Genomic DNA, 10,277 nt, shown 5'->3' on the forward strand with positions numbered 1-10,277 from the left:
GTGAGGACACTCTGACAATCTCTAACAGTAACTCAACCTACAGTGTTTTTAAATTACTGAGGAGTAAGTAGCTCAGGGATGAGCAAGGACAATGTAAGTGGATTGTTAAAACATTCTAGTTGTGCTAAGGGACCAAGATTCCCACTGTGACGAGCAGGAGTGACAAAGATCTGAAATGTTTGTTTAGGTCATTCAGGGATGTGGGACTTCACAGGGGTCTTCTGGTTGCTCTGCCACTCCTCTCAGTTCACCAAGGGCCCGTGTCCTGTGTTGGACTGGGATCCCCAGAAGCAGGCCTAGGACAACAATGACCATGAAGGTGATTTATTATGAAGTGATCCCAGGAAAATAAATAAGAGGTAGGAACGTGGAATAAGAGACAGTATTCTGTTTAGACAAAAGGTTTTACAGATAGACAGTGATAACACAATTATAACACTGAAGAATTTCCTGTCCTTCCAGGGACATTTTGAAGTATAGCTGGAGTCCACTTCCTCCTGAATCCTTGGGTGGCTTTATAAGAGGTTCACTTCTGCAGGGACGTAGGGTGTTTGAGTTTTGATCTATCTCCATGTGGCATAGTGACGCTGAGCAAGGGTTCTGGAGGCAGATGCTGGGTTCAGATCTTGGCTCATTATAATGCGTTGCAGTGGGGATTAAAGAGTTCATGCACGTAACATGGTTAGAACAATACCAGACACATAGTCATTGTTCAAAAAACATGACCATTGCTGTAACTAAATAAGATGCCTCATGTTTTGATATTAGAGAATAAAATTTGCCCCACAGCAGTTGATTGTTTTATCAACTATAAAGGTGATTTTAATCTTCATTTAGAGGGTGGATGGCAGTAACATCCAGATAAAGCTGAATTTGATCATGTAATTTATAGTTGAATATCTTTCAGAGTTGCCACATTGGGTGCTTCACAGGCGCTTCTGTATATTTTTCTTACAGATGTGACCTGGGGACCATTTGACCCTTCACCTTCGGAAGTCACAGTTCGTTTCAGCCCTTCTCTGTTCACCAGAGTGTCCTTTAGCTGCCATCTTCTTGTTTTTCTCCATGTAATGGAGCAGTGTGGCCTGCCTCTGCTGAGGACAGAGGTCCCATGAGCTAGAATGGTGGAGGGCTCTGGGAGCTGACGCAGCGGCTCTATTAGGCTCAGTAGGCTTACGTTCAATTGGAAGAGGAGGCAATTAAGGCTAGAAAAGGTGGAAGACAGTGCTGTGCCTCTGATTTTCTGAAGATCCCAACAGTCCAGGGTATTATAAGCAATAACTATTTAGGTGCAGGTATTACCACTATAGTCAAAGCACAAAAACGAGCTATTAAAAACACTGAGATTTGCAGATCATTAAAGACAACTGTGAACTCACAGTGGGCCGAGGTGCTTTTAAAAATCACAAATTTGAGCTACATTAGGAGATTGTACAGTAGCATAATTTTACCTTGGGGTTTTCAGAGTTTCCAAAGAGTCATGCTGCTAAACCATTGGCCGTTTCCTGACTGGCCTGATGCGGAGCTGGTATGGCTTCTCTGTTGATAGAGAGAGACATGATAAAGGGGAATCCCTGGTCATTATTTGCTGATGATAGCTTCTCAGTGACTGCTCTTATAGCCAGGCTTTTATTGTGCTTTCCTCTGAAGGATTGCTCAGAGCAAAGGTTTGTTACTGTGATAAGCCATAGAGGCAGTGGTAGTCGTGCTAAGAGAATATGGCAGCAACTTGCCTTGTCAGGAGCTGTAATTTTGCTATAAAAATTTATCCAGGGTTGATAATTATCGCCTGATTTTCCAACCAGCTCAGCCAGATTCTGAAGTTTGACCTAGGCCAATATACCCATCAGAAAATACTATACAGTGAATTTTGAGCAGTTATGGCATTTAAGAACCTGGACCCTTTGAGGAAAGATAGTACTGTCTCTTAAATGTAATCAATTCTGTGGAGATCTGGTTGGGATAGGAGCAAAGGGAGGGCATGTTAAAATACTAAAGTGGTAAAATAAAATATATACTTCACTATTTTCTTTGTAGTAGATGGGAAATATTTTTATAGCATTATCCATTTTTAACTTCTAATTCAATGCTGTTTTAGTATACCATTTCTCATATCTATTATTTAAAAGGTCCATTAGGGTTTTGAGACCCATTAGAATTTTATAACAGTATGAAATGTGATGTCAACAGGATAGCATTTTTCTTTTTTGTAATTAAAAATAGATTTTTTCCCCCTTATTTTAAAGTACCTGATCATTATAGAAAATTAGGAAATACAGATAAGCAAAAAGAAGATAAAGGGCATGGATAATCTCACCACCTACTGATAACTATTGTTTTCCTGGGTGAACACCCATCTTATTCACAGGGGTACTTGGACCAGTTGCTTAAAAAAAATAATGCTTAAGCCCACCATTTATTCTGACTGATTGGTTCTGTGCCTAATTGTTAAATATTTTGAATATCACCTTTGAGATACTAAAGTTTTTTTTTTTTTACTTTTGAGTGTCTCTTTCTGGATCTTTTGAAATGTGTGTGTCTGTACATATATATATATGTATTTCTTTTTAAAAATCAACTTTATTGAGATATAATTTACGTATAATAAAAACATACATTTTAATCACACAGTTTGCTAAGTTTTGACAAATGCATGTGCCCAAGTAACTACTGCCACAATCATCACCCCTAACATCTCCTATGCCCCTTTGCAGTCAATCTCTCCTGCCCCCATTGGGCACCAAGCAATCATGGGTCTGCTTGCCATCATTATAGGTTACTTAGTTTTGTCTTTTCTAGAATTTCATATAAATGGAATCATACATTATGTGCTCTTTTGTGCCTGGCATTTTGTTCACTTAGCGTAATGTTTTTGAGATTCTTCAGTGTTGTTGTGTGTTTTAGTAGTTCATTAGTTTTTATTGCTGAGTAATATCCCATTTTATGGAAATAACACAATTTGCTTATTGAATCACCTGCCCATGTGCATTTGGGTGGTTTCCAAATTTTAGCTATCAGGAAGAAAGTTGCTCTGAATATTTATGTGCAAGTCTTTATATAGGCCTATAATTTCTCTTGGATAATAAAACTTAGTGGAATTACTGGATCAGAGGGTAAGTGTATATTTAACTTGGTAAGAAGCTACTGAACTCTTTACCAAACTAATTGTATTATTTTATTTTATTATAGTCCTACTAACCGTGTGCATGAATTCCAAGTGCTCCACACCCTTGCCAACATTTCATAGTGTCAGTTTTTTGTTTTTTTTTAAGTCATTCTAGTGGGTATATAGTGATACCTCACCGTGGTTTTAATTTGTATTTCCTGATTACTAACATTGTTGAACATCTTTTCATGTGCATTTTGGCCATTCAGAGGTATTATTTTATAAAGTGTTTTCAAATCTTTTTTACTTTTAGTCTTCCTACTGTTGTAAACGTTCTTTGTGGGTTCAGGATACAAGACATTTGTCAATTATATGTATTGCAAATATTTTCACTCTGTGACTTCCTTTTCATTTTCTTAACAGTCTCCTTTGAAGAGTGGACATTTTAAATTTGAATTAGGTCCAATTTGTCCTAATTTTTGCTATGTGGTTTGTACTTTCCTTGTCCTAAGTCATTTTTGTCTGTTCTAAGAATGTGATGATTTTTTATCTGTTCTTTCTCTGCAAGTTTTATAGTTTTAGCCTTTATGTTTAGATATATGGTCTATGTAGAGTTAATTTTTTGAATGGTGTGAGATTATTAGGGTGGAGGTTAATGATTGTTCCATATAGATTTCCAATTGTTTAGCATTGTTTGCAGAAAAGACTATCCTTTTCCAGTTGAATTACCATGGTACATTTGCAGAAAATCAATTGACTGTATTTGAGTATGTCTATTTCTAAACTCTCTATTCTGCTCCATAGTTCTACTTCTATCCTGTCTTGATATAACCATAGCTTTATAATAAGTCTTAAAATTGGGTGGTACAAGATTCCCAACATTTTTTCTTCTTTAAAATTATTTTTTTGTTATTCTAGGCCCTTTGCATACTTATGTACAGTTAGAATTGGCTTGTCAATTTCTAAAATAAAAGCCTGCTGGGATTTTAGTGTGCATTGCATTGAATCTATAGACCAATTTTGGAAGAATTAACATTTTAACAATATTGAGGCTTTCAATCCATGAACATGGCATGTATTCCCATCTATTTGGGCATGTTATCTTTGGACATGTTATCAGGAGAAACCAGTCCCTGAAGAAGGACATCGTGCTTGGTAAAGTAGAGGTCAGTGAAAGAGAGGAAGACTGTCAATGAGATGGATTGACACAGTGACTGGAACGGATGGTGCAGGACCGAGCAGTGTTTGCTCTGTTGTACATAGGGTTGCTGTGTGAGTTGGAACTGACTCAAGAGCGCCTAACAACAACATTTATATTAAAAAAAAATTTCAGCGCCCTTTTGTAATTTTTAGTGTACAGATATTTGCACATGTTTTGTTAATTTTATGCATAAGTATTTTGTACTGTCTTATGCTATTGTGAATGGTATTGTTTTAAATTTTATTTTCTAATTTTTCTTGCTAGTATGTGGAAATACAATTGATGTTTGTATATTCACTTTGTACTTTACGTCATTTCTAAATTATAGCTTTTTATATTATTTAGGATTTTTTAATGAACATAATCATGTTTTCTACAAATAAAGATAGCTCTTTGTTTCCAATTGGTATGCCTTTTATTATTTGCTTCATTATTATTTATCACCTTACTTGCACTGCCTAGGATTTCCAGTATGATGTTAGATTGCAGTGGTGAGAGTAACATCTTTGCCTTGTTCTTGATCTTAGGGGGAAAGCACTGAATCTTTATTGTGAAGTATGCTGTTAGCTGTAGGATTTTCATAGATGCCCTTTATTAGGTCAAGGAAGTTTCCTTCTATTTCTTGTTTGCTGAGTTTTCAGTCATGAAATGGATGTTGAATTTCATCAGTGCTTTTTCTGCAGGTATTGAGATAATCAGAGGCCTGGTGGCGCAGTGGTTAAGAGCTATGGCTCTAACCAAAAGGTTGGCAGTTCAAATCCACCAGCTGTTCTTTGAAAACCCTATGGGGCAGTTCTACTCTGTCCTATAGGATCTCTATGAGTCAGGATTGACTTAATAGCAACAGGCTTGGTTTTGGTTTATTTAGATAATCATGTAGTTTTTCTCTTTTGTTGATATGGTGAATAACTTTCATTTTCAAATGTTAAACCAACTTTGCATTCTTTGTGTAGACACCACTCAATCATAAAATATTACTATTTGTATATATTGTTGGATTAGATTTTTTTTTTTTTACAAAATATTTAAAATATATTTCTAAATAGACTGGGCCTACTCAGTCACATTTACTGCTGATCTCCATAGCAGAGCAACCCGCAAAGACACAGCACTGATTTTTTTCCCCATAATCAGTGATAAAAAAACATACAACTTGTTTCTGAACCAAAACCACCATTTCAGCAGTTTAAAATGTTTCACTGCTAATACGGCCCTGGTAGAAATTATGTGCCCCACCCCGCGGCTGCCCCCATCGATTCCTCTTTTGCTAAGAGTTTTTATCAGGAAAGAGTGTTGGATTTTATCAAATGCCTTTTCTGCATCAGCTGATACGATCACGTGATTATTTGTGTGGTGAATTACATTGACTGATTTTCTCATGTTGAACCACCCTTGCATTCCGGGTATGAGCCCCACTTGATCGTGGTGTATCATTTTTTTGATATATTGTTGAATTCTGTTGGTTATAATCTTTTTGAAATTTTTTGCATCTATATTCATGAGGCTTCTTGTGATTTTCTTTTTTTTATGATGTCTTTGCCTGGTTTTGACATCAGGGTGATGCTGGCTTCATAGAGTGAGTTAGGGACTATTCCTTCCTCTTCTGTATTTTTGAAGAGTTTGAGTAAAATTGGTGTCAACTCTTCTTCGAATGTTTGGTAAAATTCTCTAGTGAAGCTCTCTGGTCCTGGACTTTTGTTGTTGCTGTTGGGAGTTTTTTTTTTTTTTTTGATGACATTTTCAATCTCTTCTTTTGTTATAGGTCTGTTTGCATTTTCTACCTCTATTCGTGTTAGTTTAGGTAGGCAGTGTGTTTCTAGGAATTTTTTCCATTCTACCTAGGTTTTTCAAATTTGTTGAAGTGTTGGATTAGATTTGCTAATAATTTGTCAGGGACTTTTACAACTACATCCATGAGGGGTATTTGTCTATAGTTTATTTTCTTTGGTTTTGGTATTAAGATTTTGCTGGCCTCATAAGCTAAATTGGGAAATTCTCTCCTCTATTTCCTGACATACTTGGTGCAGGATTAAAAAAAAAAAAAAAATCCATTGCCTTGGAGCCAGTTCAGACTCATAGTGACCCTATGGACAGAGTAGAACTGCCCCATAGAGTTTCCAAGGAGCAGCTGGTGGATTCTAATTGCCAACCTTTTTGGTTAGCAGCCGTACTCTTAACCACTGCATCACCAGGGCTTAAGTGTAGGATTGGTATTATTTATTTCTAAATGTTTGATAGAATTCACACTATCTGAAATTAGTTTTGCTTTTTTTTTTTTTCCCTGTGGGAAGCTTTTAAATTTGAATTCAATTTTTAAATACCTACTGTTGGCGCTCTGTATCAACCAGGGATTGGTTCCAGGGCTGAAATCTGGGATGCTCAAATCCCTTATATAAATGGCGCAGTATTTGCATATCTCTAGATAACTTATAATACCGAATACACTGTAAATACTGTGTAAATAGTTGTTATATTGCTTAGGGAATAATGGCAAGAAAAAAAGTCTGTACATATTCAATACAGGCACAACCATCGGAGGGCTAAATACATAGTACACGTCGGCAACAACCTAACATTTTCTTTCAACACTTCACAGACTGCTTTCGTTTAGTGACCTGAAAGAGAAATACATGGAATAAAAAATATGCATATGGTATGCCTACACATCACTTCGTCATGAATTCAGTGTAGTGCTCAGGGGGAACCGGCTCTGTGCCAAGGCTCCGCGGTGGGGTGGCGGGGGAGGTCCTCTCCTGCCTAGTGGAGAGCGGCCTAGCCCGGTGTGCTCCTGAAAAAGGAGACTAGGAAGTGAAGGTGAGGACTGTTGGGAGCCAGATTCCTGCAGGCCACCGCTGCATAGGAGCGAGGTGCTGAGGCGATGGCTCCAGCCCAGCCGGACCGAGGGTAACTGAATTCCCTGAAAACAAAACCGCAGATAAAGCGTGAATACCTGTACTTTGATCCGCCGTTGGTTCAATCTGCAGATGCGGAACCTGCAGATACCGAGGGCCGACTGTATTCTAAGTGATCAGGTGAATAGATAATAAATATCTCGAAAACTGCTTATCTGCTGTCTAAAAGGGTATGGTCAAGAAACTTCACTGTATTACCTTGTGTTCTTTAAATAGGTATTAGGAGATCGAGTGCTATTAAAATATATTGTGTCAATTGTGCCTCTTTCAGAAAAGTGATTCGTCTTCGTTACACTTAATCTGAGACAGAGTACCAGGAACTTTTTCCTCTGGTTCCCAGATAACACTGTTCTCTTCTGTGGCTTAAGTGAAGTTTCTTTTCCTCCTTTCCGTGATGCAGCAAGAGAATTTAATATATGTAACAATTACAGTAAGAGCCACAACGTTGTTGCGGACAAGTGAATCCCCACTCATGGCGACCTCATGTGTTTAGAGTGGAACTGTGCTCCATAGAGTTTTCAAGGCTGTGACATTTTGGAAGCAGAATGCCAGGCCTGTTTTCCAAGGGGCCTCTGATTTTTTTTTTTTCTGATTTAAGTGGTCTGGGTGTTGTGTGGACATTGGGTTTTTTTTTTTTTTTTTTTTTTTTCAAGCTGCCCGGTGGTTGTGATGTGCAGCCGGGGCTGAGAATCTCTGCTATACATAAGGCATATCCTCCTTGAGAGAAGCCCTTTCAGACTGATACAGCCTCACTGGAGAGAGAAGCAGCAGTCTCCCGTGCCATCGAGCTATTTTTAGAGTCCTGGCTTGAACTGATTAACTTCTTTGGTTAATCCTATCACACCCCACATTGTGGTTTACCTCAATCTCAGATGGAAGGATACACCTGCCAGTCATCTCATTCCTATACTTCTTGGACTGACCCAATCTCCCATACCTGGTCTCCCTCATGGTGCCCTCTGAACCTGTCCTTAGCAAACTTCCCTAAGTCTTCAACCTCTTCTCTGAAAAAAGGCTCCCTTCCTCCCCCTTGCCCTAATGGAGACCTGGCTCACTCCTGCTTGCCTTGTAGCCCTCTTGAATGGAGACCTTTTACTCTTTAAATATACACCACGTTCTTCAGGATGGAGTAGGTGTCATTCTTGCTGTACATTACTGCTTTCATTGGTACACTTTTCTCCTTTAAAATATCAGTGTGTTTAAAACTGGGACCATCCCAATGTACCTCCTACTAGCCCTTGGAATTGCAGTCATCTGCCTCCTCTCCTCCTCTCCTGGGCACTCTCCCTCATACCCCAAAGGCATTAGTTCTTGGCTCAGCGTATGCTGTTCCATGCTTACTCCTGTCATTGTTTCTGGTGACTCAGCAACTATGTAGATAACCTATGCAATACTCTGAGGTCTCAGGTCCTTGAATTTCTTACTTCCAGTCACTCCTCCTCCCTTCCACCTTAGATCATCATCCAATTCCACCAGTTCTCTCTGACAGCTGTGTCCTATTCTTCCATATCATATACTTTAGAATACTCAATGCAACAGTTTTCCATCACTGAGACCTCCAAGAAAATTGACTCCATTACTTTGTCATTATTTATCTTTTTTCCCCCTTTCCCTCATGTGGCTGATTTTTCAACTCACATTATTATTGAAACACTTTTAACTCCTGTGACCCTCACTCCCACACTAGATTCCTACTTTCTGAGACTGTTACACGCCTTCTTTTCATTACCTTTCCTCATCCCACAGCTTCTGACTCTTAATTGATGTACTTAATAGAGAATATAGAAGCTATGATCTTCCCATCAACACATATACAACTTTACGTGCAGCCGTGCCTGTCTTCTGTACTTCCCTTCCATTAAGAAGTGAGAAGTGTCCCTACTTTTATCAAAGGCCAGCCCGTCTGCTTGTGTTCTGGATCCCATCTCCTTATTTTCTCAAGGAATTGCTATTTCAGTCATTACCTCTCTCCTGCATCATCCTTCTGCCCTTCTCTACCTGGTCATTCCCATCAGTTTGTAGATATTCCCTAACATGGCCCATTGGAACCCAATAACAGTCATCTTGATTTCATATTCTCTTTCAGCTCTCACACCAATTTCTCTACTTTCCTCCCCAGAAAATAATCTTGAACCAGTTGTCTATCCATGGTCCCATGTACTCCTTAACCCTCTCCAATCTAAGTTCAGTCTCCAGCGGGGCTTTGAACTGGTTCTTCCCAGTTCGGTCATGGCTGAGGAAGCGAAACTGCAACAGACTCGAATTTTAAAAATTTGGGTGAACTGGAATAATAAATGGAACGGGAAAAACTACAGGTAGAATCCACTCTAGAAACCTAATCTCCCTCTTAGAAAACAAAGGCAGTGTACACTTTGTATAGCAACCAAATCACTTGCCCCTCCAATTTTGAGCAGAGTTGGAAACAGTGGTGCCCTGCTCAAAGATGGCAGCCAACCGCAACTCTTTGAATGTGTGTTGCTTTCCCACAGCCTGCCAATTATCTAATCTCATGCATTAAGTTCCTGAAAGGGCTCCCTACACCTCTTCCAAGCCTCCAATTCTAGGGTTTCAACCTACATTTTTTCCTGTTCTGGTTATCGTTCGGGTTCACCCAAGTTGTAAAAATTCAGGTCTGTTCTGGTTTCACTTCATCAGCCATGACCGAACCGATTTGAGCAGGTTGGAAGCCCTAGTCTCCAGCACAACTCTGGAAACACTCAAGTCCAGTAGAAACTTTCCTATCCTTATACAATCTCTCAGCAGCATTGACTCAACTATTTCCTCCTTCTTGAAACAGTATCCTGTAGAATGTCCCCTAATATCAGTTTGTCTGATGTTTTTCTCATGATTAGATTGGGGTTATGGTTTTCTAGAAATAGGACAGAGGTGAAGTGCTCTTCTCAGCCCTTCTTTTCAGAGGGTATATGATTTCCACATGACTTCCTGGTGATGTTAACCTTCATCACTTGGTTAAGGTCATGATTGCCTGGGTTTCTCCACTGTAAAATGACTATTTTTCCCTTTCCCCACTCTATTCTTATAGGGTCGCTGTGAGTTG

The sequence above is a fragment of the Elephas maximus genome, chromosome 16, assembly GCF_024166365.1.
Source record: "Elephas maximus indicus isolate mEleMax1 chromosome 16, mEleMax1 primary haplotype, whole genome shotgun sequence".
In the NCBI taxonomy this organism is placed as follows: Eukaryota; Metazoa; Chordata; class Mammalia; order Proboscidea; family Elephantidae; genus Elephas; species Elephas maximus.